This window comes from Rhinopithecus bieti, unplaced genomic scaffold (assembly GCF_001698545.2).
Source record: "Rhinopithecus bieti isolate Rb0 unplaced genomic scaffold, ASM169854v2 scaffold_9696, whole genome shotgun sequence".
NCBI classification, from domain to species: domain Eukaryota; kingdom Metazoa; phylum Chordata; class Mammalia; order Primates; family Cercopithecidae; genus Rhinopithecus; species Rhinopithecus bieti.
This window is the reverse complement of record NW_016806217.1, coordinates 1,043,843-1,062,716: the sequence shown is the minus strand read 5'-3', so window position 1 is coordinate 1,062,716 and position 18,874 is coordinate 1,043,843. Positions and strand designations below refer to the sequence as shown.

General features: G+C 39.0%; 1 long non-coding RNA gene across 1 annotated transcript in view; it reads left to right on the top strand.

Moving 5' to 3' along the window:
* Nucleotides 1-6,625: 6,625 nt before the first annotated feature.
* The window catches only part of LOC108531674 (uncharacterized), a 70,666-nt gene continuing 58,417 nt past the window's right edge, over nucleotides 6,626-18,874 (top strand). The window contains exons 1-2 of the long non-coding RNA XR_001886239.1: nucleotides 6,626-6,703; nucleotides 11,627-11,744. This is a non-coding gene — a long non-coding RNA (uncharacterized LOC108531674). The remainder of the gene's footprint in view (nucleotides 6,704-11,626; nucleotides 11,745-18,874) is intronic.

Here is an 18,874-nt window from a genome sequence, read left to right as displayed (position 1 = left end):
AAATGAAGCAAACCTCTGAGAAATATGGGATGATGTAAAGATATACAGGTATGCCTCCAAGATATTGCAGGTCCAGTTCTAGACCACTGCAATAAAGTAAATATTACAATAAAGTGACATGCATGCATTTTTTTTTTTTTTTTTTTTTTTGCAAGATAAACATGGGGAATGTGAAAAACTCAGAACCTCAGAATTATTAAGGAGGAAAGCAAGCAACCAACCAACGAAGAGAGCAAGGTGATCAAGAGCAGAGATTGAGCTCGGAGTTTCCAGGACTTTCTCAAGGGAAAGCATTTGTCCTCTACTGATCACCCTTCAGTGACTCCTAAAGCCTAATTCCAAATCTCATTTTTCTACAGGTGAACTTATGCACAGAGAGTGATGGAACAAGACTCCCAAAGAAGAAGTGGTTAATCCTTTGCTTTCATGCTCAGGCTCTTGACATTAATACCAGGATGTGTAAACTACATCCTGTCATTCGTGTTCATGTCAGCTTTATTATGTTATTTAGTGCTAATAGATTAGAATTCCAGAGCATTCCTCATTGGCAGTGTTCCTGGGAAGTAGTAAAGACAGACAAGCATCTTCACATGCATAAAAAGAAGCTAATTCATATTTTTGCCTCTTGCTTCCTAGTGAAGAGTAAGCTCTATCAAGTGTGTCTCTGATGTACAGGGCAGGCACTGTGTGCTTTCTTAGTAAATAGCAGTTAGTGGTGACAATGGATGCTAATACCATATTAAAATAAACTTACAAGGCCAGCCCAACATGGAAGAGCATAGAAACTCCCTCTTGGTATGAAACAGAATGATCGGTAGCTTAGACAACTGCACAGGCCTCAAAATATTACTCATCCGGGAAAATAGAAGGCTAAGTACCAAATATCCATTCTAATATTCTAAATAGAGATATCATTGGGGGAAGATAAATATTTTCAAGTTTTGGTTAATAATAAAAGCTAAAAGCAAAGGGATTCCTTCAGTTTTAACTATTAACTTAACCTATTAACTGGAAAACATTCTCCTTCTTGAAATAGTTGGAGCAGGCAGTGTGGAAGAGTGGCTAACAGTGTGGCATTGGGAGTCAGACTGACATGGCTTTACACCTGACAAGTGGTGAAAGCTTAGTTTGTTGATTCCTGACCTACAGCAAGGATCAACTGAGACAAAAAGGGGCTCTGAACAATGCCTGGCAGATATCTAGTGCTCATCGTGTTTGTTTTTGTTAGCTCTATAGTCATAGTCTGCATCTAACCAAAAGGCTGCCAGATAATTCTCATCTTTATGGATAATTGGCAACCTATTTCTCCTTTAAAATGTTTTCAGTGAGGTGGCCAGGTGTGGTGGCTCATGCCTGTAATCCCAGCACTTTGGGAGGCCAAGGCAGGTGGATCACCTGAGGTCGGGAGTTCGAGTCCAGCCTGACCAACATGGAGAAACTCTGTCTCTACTAAAAATACAAAATTAGTCAGGCACGGTGGCGCACACCTGTAATCCCAGCTACTTGGGAAGCTGAGGCAGGAGAATCACTTGAACCCGGGAAGCGGAGGTTGCGGTGAGTCGAGATTGCACCACTACACGCCAACCTGGGCAACAAGAGTGAAACTCTATCTCAAAAAAAAAAAAAAAAAAAAAAAAAAAAAAAAATTGTTTTCAGCGTCCACTTTCAGAACCTGAGTAAGATCAGATTAAGAGAAGGAAGAGTGAGATTAGCATTCAATATCATGGTATGTTCGCCATGTGTGCTATGCTTAGAGTGGTTGTAGGGGCAGTGGTGATGGTGGTGGTGAGAGGTGTGTGGAAGACATATAATTTGGGGTTGTTTTAGGCAGGGGGCCAGTTAAAATTTAAGATGCTGCTGGAAGTCAATTCAAACAGCAGATTGAATTATTTTCTTTCTGATCAGATAGTTTGGGGTCCTGTGTTAACAAGACGGATGCTCCTCCCTTAGGAAGGAAAAAACAGACTAGAATAAAAGCCAATTGTACCACCTTTAAAGAAAGTACCGAATTCTTCTTTTTAAAAAAACTCATTGATGAGATGAGGGAGACCAAACCAAACAAAACATAACAGAACTGTTGCCTCTCTGTTTTGGGAGGAGTGCTAGAGAAGGCTTAATACAATGGACTTTATTGCATCTAAGTTCCATGTCAGGGCTCAGATCATTTTTCCCAGAGCCGTGTAAGCAGGTGTGGCTGCTTTTTGCTGATGGCTCTTCAGAATGGTCCCTTGGTGGCATCATCCCACTGCCTCCTTTTGTCCTGAGCCTTCATCACTCTCTCTTCACTGGGAGAAGAGATAATGTCTGTTTTCAGATCTATTCATGGAATACCAGACTTGGCAGAGCAGCCTCCCTGGAGAACCTGATAATTAAGACAGTTGCTTAATTAGAATGATGATGTGTGTGTCTGCATTGAATGCCAAGCACTATAATTACATTGTGAACCTGAAACGTGGGCCCCAGGCACTTCAGGTCAGCTTTCTAGGTATTTGCTTGCTTCGTGGGGAAGCAAGGGCTGCTCAGTGTTCCTAACACATTTTAAACACCTTAGGCGAATTGGAATGAAGGTGGGTTTTGGAGTCAGATGACCTGTCTTTAACTCACAGATCTGCCACTCACCAATAGTGTGATTTGGGCCAAAATTTTAAAACTCCCTGAAGCTCAATTCTCTTTTCTGTTGCATAGAATTAATGATGTGTATATCATTGTATTGTTAGAAAGATTACATGAAATGATATTAACACAGTCCTCAGGAAATATTAGGCCACCTTCCTTATTTGGTGTTTTCACCAGTGCAGTTAATTATAAACACTTGGATAAGTTTGCAGAATTTAGCAAATAAAAAATATAGATAAATAACAATTTTCTAGCATAAGTGTATCCCAACTGACATGAGTCATACTTACATAAATACTAAAAATTATTTGTTGTTTATCTGTAATTGGAATTGTACTGGGCATCTGTATCTTATCTGGTGACTCCACATTTGAGGGATCTTGAGATCCTCTTTTCGAAATAATCGTTTGTAGAATGACTGGGTGAAAACTATCAAGGCTATGTTAGCTCTCTCCAGCCAAACTTTCAAGTTCTACTCAGAGTGCCCTGGCAGAATACAAACCTCAAACTTTCCAGCTTTGGATATTCAAAACAGGAAAAAATATACAATGCAAACAGAGCCCTAAAAAGCAAGAACTGTGAGTATAATGTTGTATCATTAAAAAAAAAAAAAAAGATTTGTATTAAAAAAATCATTTAGGGATTCCCCAAATCTGAGAAAAGCTCCTTTGACCTGTTTAAACTTGTCAAGAACAATTTATAATTGCCCATTCTGAGCCTCAGGAAGAAATGACAGATTCTTCTCGCCTTAGCCAAAGCCCTTAAAGCCCTTAAAAGGCCAGAGCTGCACCAGAAAGTGGGAAACTGCAGAACGCCTGTGTGTGTCTGCAGAGGGGTTTCTCTTCTTAGCACATTCAGTGAAAGTCTTCCAAGGCAAACAGTTTCCAGGCTTAGACTCAAACATATAGCCCTCTGTTTCTCTCTAAACCAGCATGCAAATTGGTACATCCTCTAAGATTAGGGGTGAGAGGGGACGGCATGAGAGAATGTAAAAGTATAATAATTGTCTCTCAAAGCTGTGAGAATTAAAAAATATATATATAATATATCTTATAGAAAACCTTTAGCACAGTTTCCAGCATATAAATATCACTACTAGAGAAGATCAGAGAAAGGCAATTGGAAATAGGAAGGTCCTGGAGATGGGATAAGGGGACATTGGAACATCCACAGATACCTGTTAGGAAGCAAGTTCTGTGAATAAACACAAGGGTGGGTTTTTCTTTGCCATACAAAGTTTTGAAAGCTAATGGTGAGACACAGAAAAGCATTATGTACTAATGCTTGTGTGCAAACAGGATAATGAAGAACTAGGGAAGGCAGAGGCTCTACTAACCCTAATCCTCACTCTGTCCTAAATAAGTATACACTCCACGTATACTCTCAATGACCAAAAATAAGGGTAAATTATGATCTATGCATCCATTTAAAAGTACATGGTTAGACAGAAGGAATAAATTCTAGTGTTTGACAGCGCAGAAGGTTAACAGTTAACGATATGTTGTATATTTCAAAATAGCTAGAAGAAAAATACGAAACGTTCTCAAGACAAAGAAATGGTAAATGTTCCAGGTAATGTATATCTTAAATACCCTGACTTGGTCATTACACATTCTATGTGTGTACTAACATTTTACATGTGCCCCATAAATATGTGCAAATATTATGTATCAATAAGTAATAAAAATAGTAAAAGGGGTTTTGCCTGAAAACAAGGAAATAATTACAGTATTCTGTATGAACTTTGTAAATATACATATAAAAAGGTTTCACTGGACACTTTTGGAAAATGTACACTTTCGAAGAATGAGTATTTTTTGAGATGTTCACACTATTTTGCTAAATAAAAATAAACAATCGACAAAAAATTATTGTATAAAACTAAAAGGACAGATATTAAAATGTATGTACCATGATGTCCTAGAGGTAGATGGATTGTGTGTGATTACATAAAGGATCATTTTTTATAACTTTGTGTATTACAGATTTCCTACTCTGAATATTATGTCTTAATTTTAAATTAGAAAAGATGGCAAATATGAAAATACCATGAAAATCCATAGATAATACCCCTCCTACATCCCTTCATAAAAATTTAAGATTTTGTTAGGGATTTGTTCATATGAAAAATGACAGACCAAAAAAGTAGGTGAGCTCAGAGCAGTCAGTGATGGAAAGTCAAACATGCCAAGTGGCCAGCATAGAGTAGAGTGTCAGGAAAGGTGGATGGAGGCACAGTGTGGCCAGCACAGCCATCCCTACTCCTTTTTTATTTTTTTGAGATGGAGTCTCACTGTGTCGCCCAGGCTGGAGTGCAATGCCACTATCTCGGCTCCCTGCAACCTCCCCCTCCCGAGTTCAAGCGATTCTCTTGACTCAGCCTCCCTAGTAGCTGCGAATACAGACACACCACCACTTCCAGGTGATTTTTTGTTTGTTTGTTTTGTTTTGTTTTGTTTTAGTAGAGATGGGGTTTCACCGTGTTAGCTAGGATGGTCTTGATCGCCTGACCTCATGATCTGCCCGCCTCGCCCTTCCACAGTGCTGGGATTACCACCGAGCCCGGCCGCCATCCCTATTCTTTACAGATAGCATTAATCTCACTGGTGGGTCCCTATGCAGTCCAACTTGCTCCATCTCTGAATGTCAGTCCTAGATACGAAGGAGACAAGTTTAAAGTAGGGAATGTCTTCTTTTTTCCTTTTACAAAACACAATGATGATAAGACACAATAGTGGAGTTAGGATGAAGGAGAGGTAGATATAAAGATATGGAGGGACATCCCTTGAGGGATAGAAATAGTTTCACTGATGAAATGCCTAAAGGAGAAAGAGGAGAGACAGATGAGACAATTATCTCAAAGGAGGAAAATGGTAAAAAGGCAAAGAATTAATGTGTGTGAACTGGTTGGTGCATGGTAAGTACTATAAATATCTTAGCTGTAATACTGTTAGTCAATCAAGGATTTTCAGTTACTGTTCCTACAATGATCTTAACTGTTACTGTGACTACTATCACTGCTATTAAGACAACTACTATAACTATTGTTACAACTACTATGTCTGCTAGTACAATAACTACTATTATGACTCCTACTATAGCTACTATTACTGCTGTCATGGGATCCTTGAGGTGTCGTTTCATCAGCCAGAAACCTCTGTGGCTGGTGGCACCTTCTGCCTGAGTACTGCTCGTGCCCACTGGGCTTGTTCCGCCCACTTGGCCCGGCAGGCTGTGCTTGGCTATAGCCACCAGTCCAGATCCCAGCCTGCCCAGGGAGAGCTAGGCGCGGAGTGGCAAGGGGTGTGTGGGTGAGCGAGCGCAGGGTCCGGCAACAGCCAGACATACCGGCTGCTGCAGTGGGGCAGGCAGCTCCAGGCTCCAGCACAGGTGTGGCTCTGCATGAGGCTGCAGCTGGACCAGACGTACTGCATGTGGATTCTGCTGCAGACACCTGTTTGGATGAGGGGAACATGGTGGCTCCTGGAAGCTTGGAGATGCCAGGAACCACAGAGCCCCAAAGAGAGTGTCACAGCCCTGGCTCAGGGAGACCCTAGGTCTGGGCTCTCCAAAGGAACACGGCTCTTCTCTCCTTCTCGTCACCTGCAACGTGGCAAGCAAGGGAGCGTGTTTCAGGCCTGTTTGTGTTACAGCTCTTTTAGTCCCGCCAGGCGGGTCCTGAGTTCTTGTCCTGTGTCCAGGGAGACGAGGTATGCGGACAAATGGAGGATGAGCAAGGTGGAGAAGAGCTTTATTGAGTGGCAGAACAGTTCTCAGGAGACCTGAAGTGGGTAGCTCCTTTTTGCAGGTAGGTTGTCCCTCCTTTCCTCAGGAAGGTTGGCCCAACAAGTTGAGGAGACCCACAGTGGGCCGCTCCCTAACGCCGCTGGTACTCCTGACTTATGTGTGAGTCTGGCTGGGTCTGGGGGTTTTTATGGGTTCAGAAGGGAGAAAGTGCATGCTGATTGGTCCATGGGTAGCCATGGGCGGGCCTGGAAAAAGAACCACAAGTTCTCAGTCCAGGCCACAGATTCCGACCGGAACTGACGGCGGGACCTCCAGGATTGAAGCCATCCCTGGCTTGAAGGTGGGGCTTCACTAGGACCTGTCCCTTTCTGTCCAGTAGCCTGCCCTCCTCTTGCTGCCATCAACATGCCCTCCACAGCACCCAGGTTGTTGGTGTTGAAGGGCGCCTCTAGGCCTCAACCCAGCAGCCCACAGCGCTTCCTCGCCTCTCTCTCGTGCTCATCAGTGCCCAAAGTCCAAAGGGGGCTGGGGAGGCAGGGAGCTGGTGTAACAGCGCCTCCCTGAGCGTGTGCACACCTGGCCAGGTTGCAACAGCACCCAGGCTTGGCCATAAATTTGCTCCAAAATTGAAGTGGGCACAGGGAGCAGGCAGAGACCAGGAATGGGAGCAAGAAGGCACTTCTGAGCCTGTGGGTCAGGGGCTTCCTGGCCCCCACGAAAGCACGGGGATGCCTAGGTCTGCGGCGGCAGCTCTGCAGCTGTGCCCCAAGCACGGGGCTCCCTACCCTTTAACTCGTTAGGAGGCGGGTCTCCTGCCTGTTCCCAGCTACCCCCGCCCGGCCTCCCACCCACCCTGGCTTTGCTGAGTGCGCAGCTCTGGCGGCACCTCCCCTTCTGCAGCCGTTGTCTTTGCAGCGGCAGCTCCAGACAGGTGGCCGGTGCCATCACTGCTACTACTACAATTACTATCATGACTACTTCTGTAATTATGGTCAATCTATTTTATAGGGTTGTTATGGAAGACACTATATGTAAAGCTCATATATATGTGCTTGGCATACTGTGTGCCCTCAATAACTCTATAGCATGTCTATATGTCTATTTTTATTTATTTTTCTTTTCTTTCTTCTTCTTTTCTTCCTTTTTGTTTTTTGTTTTTGTTTGTTTGAGAGATACAGGGTCTCACTTTGTTGCTTGGGTGTCCAGGCTGGAGTGCAGTGGTGTGATTATGGCTCACTTCAGCCTCAACCTCCTGGGCTCAAGCAGTCCTCCCACCTCAGCCTCCCAAGTAGCTGGGACTACAGGTGCGATACACCATGCCTGGCTATTTTTTTTTGTTATTTATAGAGATGGGGTCTCACTGTGTTGTCCAGGCTGGTCTTGACTCTTGGGCTGAAGCAATTATCCTGCCTCAGCCTCCCGAAGTGCTGGAATTGCAGGTGTTAGACACCACACTTGGCCTGTAGAGCATGTTTAGAGGTGGATTGTTTGAGCCTTATTTTTATGGTAGCATTTATGTACAAGGTTGTAAAGATATATTGGGAGAAAATTGTCTTATGGTCTTGAATGCCAGGGAGTTTGGATTTAAATTTTAAAGGAATCTCTCAAAATTTGTAACTAGGGAGTGAAAACTTACATACCGCTAGTTGAGGAAGACTAAATCTGGCAGTAAAGTACAGCCTAAAAACAGAAAAAAAGTGAAATAGAAAATTTTATTACAATGCTATTGTACTAGTTCAGGCATGAACTGATAAAAGCCTGAAATAACACAGGGACCATGGGATTGAAGGGCTTGCATGAATATCAGCAGCAGCATCAAGTTTAGAGACTTTTGTCAGAAAAAGAGAAAAATAAGGTAACTCCAGGTCCTCAAATCTGAGCACAATAGACACCATTGTCCTTCTTCAACCCCATCAATCTGAATATATCTAGTCACTTGGAGGAAGAGGAACAGTTATTGAGTGCGTACAATGCGCCAAGCTCTTATGTATGAGCTTTACATACAGCCACTTTCATAACAACCCTAAAAAATAGATTGGTGCTTGTCATATTAGTAGTCATAAGAGTAATTGTAGTGATAGAAGTGATAGTAGTTGTAGCAACAGTCACAACACTAGTTGTAGTAATAATAACTACAAATCCTTGATAGATTAATAATAAAATTATAATTAAGATATCAATAACATTTACTATGCACCAGATAGTTCATATACATTATCACAAATAATTATATAAAACTTTAAATGTGAGTATTATTATACCCATTTGTTCAATGAGGATATTTAGAATCAGAGAGATTAAATAACTTTCTACCAATTAGAGAATAGAGAGCTCAGGCTGGGCACGGTGGCTCACACCTGTAATCCCAGTGCTTTGGGAGGCTGAGGCAGGCAGATCATGAGGTCAGGAGTTCAAGACCAGCCTAGCCAACATGGCGAAATCCCGTCTCTACTAAAAATACAAACAATTAGCTGGGCATGGTAGCAGGCACCTGTAATCCTACCTACTCGGGAGGCTGAGGCAGGAGAATTGCTTGAACCCTGGAGGTGAAGGCTGCAGTGAGCCGAGACCATGCCACTGCACTCCAGCCTGGGCAACAGAGTGAGACTCCATCTCAAAAAAATAAAAAATAAAAAATAAATAAATAAAAAAGAGAGAGAGGGAGAGAATAGAGAGCTCAAACTATGACTGCCTGGGTCTGAAATTCATTGTCTTCGCAGCAAGAGATTTGGATACTCCTAGATGAAAGCCCAAGGTTCAGTTTTTGGCTCACTAATTTGCAGTCTAAGGAACTCAATTTTACCAGTTTACCCTGTATCTATTAGGCTTTGAAGTTGTCAGTAGGAATCAAATGACAATAGTCTTGAATAAATTGGAAGAGTCTACATTAAGGTACCCTCAGGATATATCTATTAAGACAACTGGCCTTTATTACTAACTTAAGGAAACCCTTCTTCTGGAAAGCAGGTCAAACTAGAATATGAAATAACAAACCAGAGACCTGCTGGTTGCACCAATAACTAGATAATAGAAGAAATTGATGTTCTTAAGAAATATCTCCATCACTAAGATTTCTTAATAAATATCTCATGATATTTATTTCAGTATAATTGAGAGTGATTCCCTAAATCTGAGCCCCTTTTCTCTGGCCAGGGCCACTGGAAATGCCTGCAATAAAGCAGTGGCCTTGGGAATAGAAGAGGTACCATGAATAGTAACAGCAGCATCAAGCGTAGAGATTTTCATTAGAAAGGGAAGAGACTGAGATAACTCCAAGTCCTAAAATCTGGGCGTAGTAGACAACGGATATTCCCCTAGATAATCTGAAAGTGTTGGTTATTCTATTCCAAGGAAATAGAATTTTATTCTGTCATTAACACCGGAACAGAATAGTGTTGATGACAGAATTCCATTTAAAAGATTCTATTCTCTTGGCAGTAGTTTATTGTGAATTTACCATTACTTTCACTTGAGATTCCCTCTCTTGGGATTCCTGAAAGGCAATCCTGTGCTCTATCCTGAAAACACAGTGACTTCAGAATGACAGTCATTGTGATGAAAACATCAGTCCCTCTTCTTCTTTATAAAATGCAGTGTCCATGTGGATCAGAAGAAAATATGCCCTGAAGTCCTATGTAACCTAATCCCATAGAGGTCCCTGGAAAGATCGATTGATTAGACTAAAAATGTATCACTCCTCCCCTCTACCTAATCCCACATTTCTCAAGTAGATGGAGAGAAGCACACACATGCACAAGCAATGTATGGGAATGAGTTTCTAGTTGATGGATGAAAAAAGAGGAACTGCTTGCATTAAGAATATTTGCCTTTTGGACATGTTAAAACACCCATTAATGCAACTTAGAGACTTAAAACTCCTCTAGAGAAGTTTTCTGATTTATGAGGGCAAAAGGGCCTCAATTAGTTATGCAGTTTAAATTCCAAACAAAATTTCCATCCACAATCTGAATGTCTGAAAGGAACCTCAGGTTATGCATTTGGGGAACAGGATGATTAATGCAAATCTTGCTGTTTTAGCACTGACGAGAGACAGACCCAGGACTCTGAAAATTTAGCAGGGAAGAGTCCCTTCTGGGACCTCTCTAAGGACAGACCCAGGAGTCTGAAAATCTAGCAGGATAAAGGTCCATTCTGGGCCCTCTCTAGGGTGACTTTGAAAAGGGATACTGCTGCTGGCTTTCAGAAAGGCAGAAAGGACCGTGGTTCTGTGATCTTCCTCCACTTATTTCAAATGGTTTCGATTTGCAGGGCTGCCTTCTGACTCTCGTTGTTTTGCATTATAGTCCAAAGAGCAAATTTTCCCTCTTCTACCTTTGTTATCTTTTCTGAATTCTGCATTCCAAAAAAAAAAAAAAATCTTTATTTCAATAAATTCTCATTTAATATTAAAAAAGAAAACTGGTTATAGTCCTGATTCTATCATTACAAATTGCACTTTTGCTGCTTTACAAAAGTACCCTTCTTGGCCTCAATCATATCATGATTAAAATAAGAAAATAATCTACCATGACTAATTTATTGTATTTATTATAAAATTTAATGAATTATTGTAGGAAACATTTCATATTACTTCTTTCCACAGTACTTCATTTATAGCACATAGAATGATCTTACTGGTTTATACATCTATCTGTTCATCAGAAAGAGATATCTCTATGTCTATTCATTCTTTCATTAGTTAATTATTTCATGCACTTATCAATTGACAACTATGTATCTGCCAGGCACTTTTATAGGCACTGGGGTCTTTTCTGGGCTCCCCTCACTATCAATACAAAAGCTCACCTGGGGTGATCTCAGTACTTTTATTACATGTTAATTGCTCACAAACTTGTATATCCAGCAAAATTTCTCTTCTGTATTATAACCTAAATGCTAACTAAGCATCTCCTCTTAACTATCCTTCAGGTAACTGAATCTTATGCCTAAAGATGCCTAAAGATGAACAAGCAGTCCCACACCTTTCTCCCTATTTGTTGATGTTAAAAACAAACAAAATCCTGAGATTTATTATTCACTTATTCCCATCTTTCACACAAACTCTCACAATAAGGTCAATTAACCACCCGATGCTGTCAATCTATTGCCTAAATATTTCTTGAATCTATCCATTTTAATTTATTTTTGCTACTACTATAATGAGGCAGGCTGTCATAATTTGTCCCCAATTATACTATAACAGGTTCCTAATTAATTCCCCCTGCTTCAGCCTTTTCCCTGTTTTAATCCATCCTCCTCACAGTAGCCTAAGGAGATTTGCTAGTTTGAGTCCTGGGAGATGAGATGGGGAAGATGGGCTCAAGCTGCAACATGAAGGTCTGTTATGAGCAGTTGTCACCTCCTACAGTGCCTGCCACTTGGTAAGTTCTCTGTTCGCTTATTTGTTGTTGTTTCTGAAATACAGGAAAGCATTTTGAAAATGACAGGATTCCACAAAATTGTATTCCATATAACATATTTTAGCCTAAAGGTAATGACATTTACTCCAGTGAAGTATTTCCCCTTCCTTCCTTCCTGGATTAAGAATGTAAGCCATTACATTGTTATGTATTCTTAGCAAAGGAACTTCTAAATGTCAGAGGTAAATGAAATCCCAAGATATGAATGGAAATGTCACCTTACAAATTCATTAAAATTTTTATTCTAGTGGAAATTGGATAAATCTTATGAAATATAGAGAAGTGAGGAAGTGTTTGGGAAATGGCAATCTGACCAAGAGAAATCGATTTAAAGTTCATCCTTGTAAGTTGCTATTGATGTGGAAAAATCTCAGCAAAATTGTGGCTGAGGCTGGAGTATTATGACTATAGATGGACATTGACTTTTTATTTAATTTTTTTTTTGTTTTTATGGATACATAGTAGGTGTATATATTTAAGGGGTTTATGAGGTGTTTTGATACAGGCATACAATGTGAATTAATCAAGTCAGAGTAAATGAGGTATCCATCAATTCAAGCATTTATTCTCGACTTTGATATTGAACCCTGCAAAGTTATGAGCACTAAAATATCTTGTATGGCCTTCCTGAGATACTTTTCTCTATGTTCTAAATGTATTCCCTACACTCAATAATTTATTTGCTTTATTTACTGCTAGTTTATGGAAAGTCTTGAGTTATCAGATGAGACAAATTTTTAAAAAGAATTGACCAGCTACTACTTGGGAGGCTGAGGCAGGAGAATGGCATGAACCCGGGAGGTGGAGCTTACAGGGAGCAGAGATTGCACCACTGCACTCCAGCCTGGGTCACACAGCCAGACTCCGTCTCAAAAAAAAAAAAAAAAAAAAAAAAAGTGAATTGAATCAAAACCTCACGTAGATTTTATAAAATCACAGCTTTGTGATGTTTGCTTTTCTGCTTCTGAAATAAAAACGTTATCATATTTAAATAACTCATAGTGTGACAAAGGATAAAATTGTCTGTATAGACTGACCTAGAAAGACAGCATTTATGTCTTCAACAGCACAAACCTTAGACATCTTGGCACAAAGTGAATTCTCACTAAATATATGAAGCATAAATGTAAAAAATTCTTATTGCTCAGAACTCATTCCTGTATCTCTTAAAATCATTCCAAATGTGTTAATGAAGGTTCATGAACAAACAGTATGCACAAACATTTCCTAAACTTCCTTAAAATTCCTAAAAAGCTGAAAGAAATGTACATTTGAATTTCATTTCATTGATTTGCTCAGATGAGCTGCATTAAGGAAGAACTTAACATCTCTGGCCCTCAAGTATTTCATCTGTAAAATGGGAATAATTATAGTACCTATATCATATGAAGTATTTAGCAAAGCACTGGGCAGTATGTCACTCCTGGCAAGTACTTATGTGTGCCTATGCTGGCAGAATGTCACTTCTTAGATTCTACAAAAAGAGTGTTTGGAACCTGTTTCATCAAAATGCAGGTTCAATTCCGTGATATAAAACAGCACATCACAAAGCATTTTCACAGATAGCTTGTTTCTAGTTTTTAGGCCTGGATATTCATATTTCCTTATAAGTCCTCAATAGGTTCGGAAACTTTGACGGTGCCAAGCTATCTGTGAAACAAGCTATCTGTGAAAACACTTTGTGATGTGCTGTGTTATCTCACAGAATCGAGCTCAGGCTGTGCCTGAGTTCAACAGGGTGTGAATATAGAATTACCCTTCCACAAGGAGGCTTCAAACAACAAATATTTGTAAAACACTGATGATAACACAATCCACGAGGCCCTTGCACCTGGTGTGCACTTTTCGATCTGGCAGATGCTTTTCTCCTATTCATTCTTACAGTCAGAAAACGTCAGAAGTTTACTTTCATCTGACAGGAGCAGAAGTATTCCTTACTTTCTTGTTTCATGGATAAATTGTCTCTAGAGATCTATGCTAAAATATATTCATTGTATCACATGACATCACACTTTTACATTAAATGGGCAAAATCATGCTGATAATTTGTAGGAAACTAGAAATAGCAGGAACATTAGGAACATTAGGCACCCTGCTGAGACACTTGTTTTCCATTGGAAGCAAGATAGAAAAAAAGTGAATACACTAAAATCTACCACCTCTGTGAAATGTCTGAGAATCCTGAGAATTGCAGCATATTGGAATAATTTTCCCTATTCAAGTGAAGAACCAGTAGGCTCGCTTTGCATTCCCTACCTTAAGAGGACAGAAGACACATCTCTCAGTTGCTGTCTTTGGATTTTGTTGGCAGTTTTGGAGAGTTTGACTGCAGCTAAATTAATTTGCCAAGTGGCTTGAAAACCTGCAAGTTTGAGATGGAACCTAAGACAGACATATCTCTCTACCTGTACAAATGATTACATACATTGGCCCTTTGGGCTCAGTAAAAACAATGATAACTAGAATTTCAGTGGTGGTTCAGAGTGCTTTATGGAATCTATAGTAAGCTCGGTTAGACGAATCACAAAAGAAACATCTAGAATTTGGAAGCAAAGCCCTATTATCATTGGTTAAGTAACTATTCTGTGTACAGTGCCTCCTGTTTTACTTCTGGGCTCTGTTAGATTCTAAATTCTTGGGCGTAATCCAAACTGTTCCTGATGAATGTGACATTATCTGATCCAACCATTTGGAAAGTGTCCTTGAAACTACTAAGGACAGTGATAAAGTTATTGAAACCTCTATTCTATGTTGGGAGAATCACCAAGAACTAAGCTCGGTTATTAATAATTATGGTTTGTATTGGTCTACTTGACAAAGCACTCTGACCAATTGAGTGCTGGCTGAATACCAGGAGAATATAGGATGAGTAATAGGCAGGACCAATTGTAGAAATAAGTAATGTAGTCTATGCAAATTTTATTTTTTGATTTTTTTAATGTTGTGACAAATATTTTATCTTCTCTTTCCATTATGTTTCTACTTATATTGGTAGTATTTATGGTGGTTAAAGTTAACGTTATTTCAAAGTTTCACAATATTTGGGATGGAAAATCAAGAGAGCAAAAGAAAGAGGGAATATCAATCTAGACTGTTCAGACTTTCTGCCAGTTTAAAAAATTTGAGATATCAGATTGTCTCTAGTTATAAGTAGAATCTGTTTTCAAGTGTAATCTCTATAGTGAAAAAATGGAAAGGATGCATGAGTATACTTGATCAAGTTTTATAAATTGAACAAAGTGTATAACCAGCATCCAAATCAAGAAATACATTGTTGCTAGCAACAGTGAAAGGAAGGAGGAGGAAAGGAATGAAGGGAGGTAGTTTAGATGCTCAATAATAAAGGAATGGTTAAAAAGCACACCGATGTATTATTGGGTGACAGAATACTATGCTAATCTTATTGTTGAAGAATAATAATGTGTACCATTTAAAGTTTTTGCTGCAAGCAAAAGAAACCAATTCTGACTCTGATAATAAACAGAATGGAGTTGACTGGAAGGATGTTGGCAATTCAAAAATTATGGAGAAACCAAGATGGAATGGTAAGCCTTTTTTGTGTGTAGAAACTACAGAGGTGGGTGGGTACATAGCTGAAATAGTCTAGTTATGGTGCTGCTAGTGGAATTGAATGAACCGCAACCATTTTCATCGTCGTTCAGTTCCAGAAATACAACTAGCATAATTTAACTAATCTTTTATAACCATAAATAAACTTGACCCTTTTAGAAGTCAGTAGGGGCTGCTAGGTTGCTTCCTTCCTTCCTTCCTTCCTTCTTTCCTTCCTTCCTTCCTCTCTTCCTTCCTCTCTTCCTTCCTTCCTATGCAATCCTGTTGAGAATTTTGTAATGCATATATCATTTTGCATATTTATAATAGTTTTTTCAAGAGGATTTTTTAGAATCAGAAGTGCTGAGTAATTGTGTGTATATATTTTTAAAGTTTTTAATGAATGTTCTCAGATTTTCTTTGAGGAAGAATTACCAATTTATGCTTCATCACCAGTCTATGACTCTTCAGTTTTCTTCATTTTTGCCCAGACTGGTGGAAACATGTTAGCAATTTTTTGTACATCATTGTATCAACCTCTCTTTTTATTTGGGGCAGGCTTTCCCAATAATAAAAATTTATAGTTTGATCAAGAGTGAGCACTACTGTTGGATAAATCTATATTTTATACTATAAAGACAGTATAATTGACACTTAGTAATAAGTTGTGTGTCATCCATTCAAGATTACCTTTAATGAATTATCTCCTAAATTTGCATGCTAAGTCACTTCATCCTATCTTCTTTCAATAATGTTTGATTTTTATCAGTTGATATTATTAGCTGCTAATTAGTAACGGTGTTTTCAAGGCAATGATAAAGCTTTCAAAGAAAATAATTTTTCTTTTCTCATACGAGAGGGGATAAAACATTGTGTTTTACAAAGCTGGCTCCACTGACCACATTTTACAATGTTTTGCTCTTCAGATGTTACTTTAAACATGATAGAAAGAGCTCTTAAGTGACCTTCAATTTATCCAACCTCCAGACTGACACTCTGTTCCTTCACAGATACCCATAGAACACTAAATGCTTAAGTTCTAGTAGGCTACACACTTCTTTTCAATCCAAAAGATAGCTTTTGTTTTTTACTTCCAAGGTTGTTTGTTTCAGGTATGTTTGTTATTTTAATTGCATAATTTAAATAAGAATTATTCAAAGCAATATGAATGTGGAAAGAAATTCATTTTCAAAAGACCAAGTTCGATGGCATTGAACAATGACGTAAATAACTTGATCAAGATAATTCATTTAAAAATGTTAGCAAATAAGAATGATTGAAGAAAAAAATTACACATCTAGAACAATTTTGCATTCAGATAGCTTTGCATCTGTCTTTAATTTCCAGACATCCTTTAAAGAAACCAAAACTGGAGTTCTTATATAATGAAACATGGGTATAACATACAAAATTGATGACGCAGATATTCACTTAGCTGGCTCTATCTATACTAAACACACACATACACAGATCAGCTCTAGCCCTACATCAAATGGTTTCCAAATGAGCTTACATTAATAGATATTAACTTACAATGTATTCTCTGAGACATGCACAAACCATTTTTAATAATTTGTTACGTTGATTCAGTTTTAAAATTAGCCAAACAAAACTAGGTGCTATATTTTGGATATAATTTGTCTAGCCACACCAGGTCTCATGTTGAAATTGATCCCCAGTGTCGGAGGTGAGGCCTAGTGGGAGGTGTTTGGGTCATAGGGGCAGATTCCTCAGGGCTTGGTGCCATTCTCCTATTCTAGCAGGAGCGAGTGAGTTCTCAGTCTCAGTTCCTGTGAGAACTGCTTGTTGAAAAGAGGTGGACACCTCCTCCTTTCTCACTTCCTTCCTCTCTTTCCACATGACACCTGTCCCCCTTTGCTTTCCACCATGAGTGAAAGCTTCCAGAGCCCCTCAACAAAAGCAGGTACTGGTGCCATTTCTCTTGTGTAGCCTGCAGAGCCAGGAACCAAATAAACCTCTTTTCTTTATAAATTACCCAGCATCAGGTATTCCCTTATAGCAACACAAATGGACCAAGACACCAGATATTGTCCCATTTTGCTTATGTCTCAGGTTTTTCTACAGAATGGAAGATAGGAAGAACACTTCAGTAATAGCACATTATATCTCAGATGTGTCACAACTAATGTCACAAATAATGCCACAGAAAACTATATGCCAATTTTTAATTATCTTTTTTCCTAACACAAGTACAAGGTAACTCAAAATAACATGTGGATTTTGTTTTCACTTTATAAAAATCCATATATTTCTTCCTTCTAAATATTTGCCACAGTCTTTGTCCTTCACTCTCTTCGTTCCTTTCGGTTGTTTTTTACACAGATGAAAAACACTCACCGAAGTCAACGTACACTTGTATCTGCATGATGATTAACAACAGATGAGAACTGATGTGGCTGAAGGGTGATAAAGTCCATTCAAAAATTAAACCATGAGAGACAAATGCATAGGTATAGCAAAGGTCATCTGTCTGAGGTGGATATGCATTTCCACTAAGAATATCTGGTTGCTTCGAAGCTGTTTTCCTTTTGGCACACTCTCAAGTGACACTGTCTCAACACTTTTTCAAGTGTTTGTATAGATTTAACATGATGCTTAACGTCTCCGCATTTCTCATGTTGCCCACTGGAAACGTATGTGATAAAAATACGTATTATATATGTTCCAAAGGAATGACCACAGATAAGATGATCAAGAATGTTTTGTGATTGCTTTATTGAAACATAGTCTCTCAGAACTCCCTTGATTCTTCTTTACCTTATGTCAATATTACTTTCACTTTTTGATTGATAATATTCATTATTAAAAATTCAGCTTTTGACTCCTGAGTCCTAAACATAACTTCATTCATAACCTCAGGAGAATTTAATATATAGACCAAAAGATTATTTGTCCCATGTGATGGCTCATATTTTTTACAGTTAATCTAGGATTTGTTGATTAATTTTAAATTTACTTTAAAATTCACAATAGATATTTAATCCCTTCATAATCTGAAGACTCTTTACTCAATAGTTTAGTAATATCTCTAGTTCACTAAGGCCTTGGGTGCTCATGCTAGTATTTTACCAGCTCCCTCCTCACCAGACCATGTGAGATTGGGATTGCTTTACTTTTATGAGTATGCTGGTGTGAGGGATTATTAACAAAAGAAGTCTTTTTAAACACAGGAACACTGTATCTCTCAGTACAGATGGCTCCCAGATTGTCACAGCATCAGAGTGCTGCTTAAAGCGCATCTTTTCATGACATTTATTATTTGTTCACTTCTAGGTTCCATATATGACCTGCAGAATGCACCCAAAAAGGGAGTTCAAGGGCCAATCTTTCATGGGCAATTACATGTAGATTTCTAATTGCTGATCCTAATGATCAGTGGTTTCTCCTTTGCGTCAGATGTATTATTGCTGTAGAACTAGAATGCTGTCACTCAAAGTGATCCTTAGTCATTAACTCATTGGTCAGGCCAAGCGTATAATAACACTGCATTTTCAGAAGCTAGAAAGCAAGTTTGGACAAGC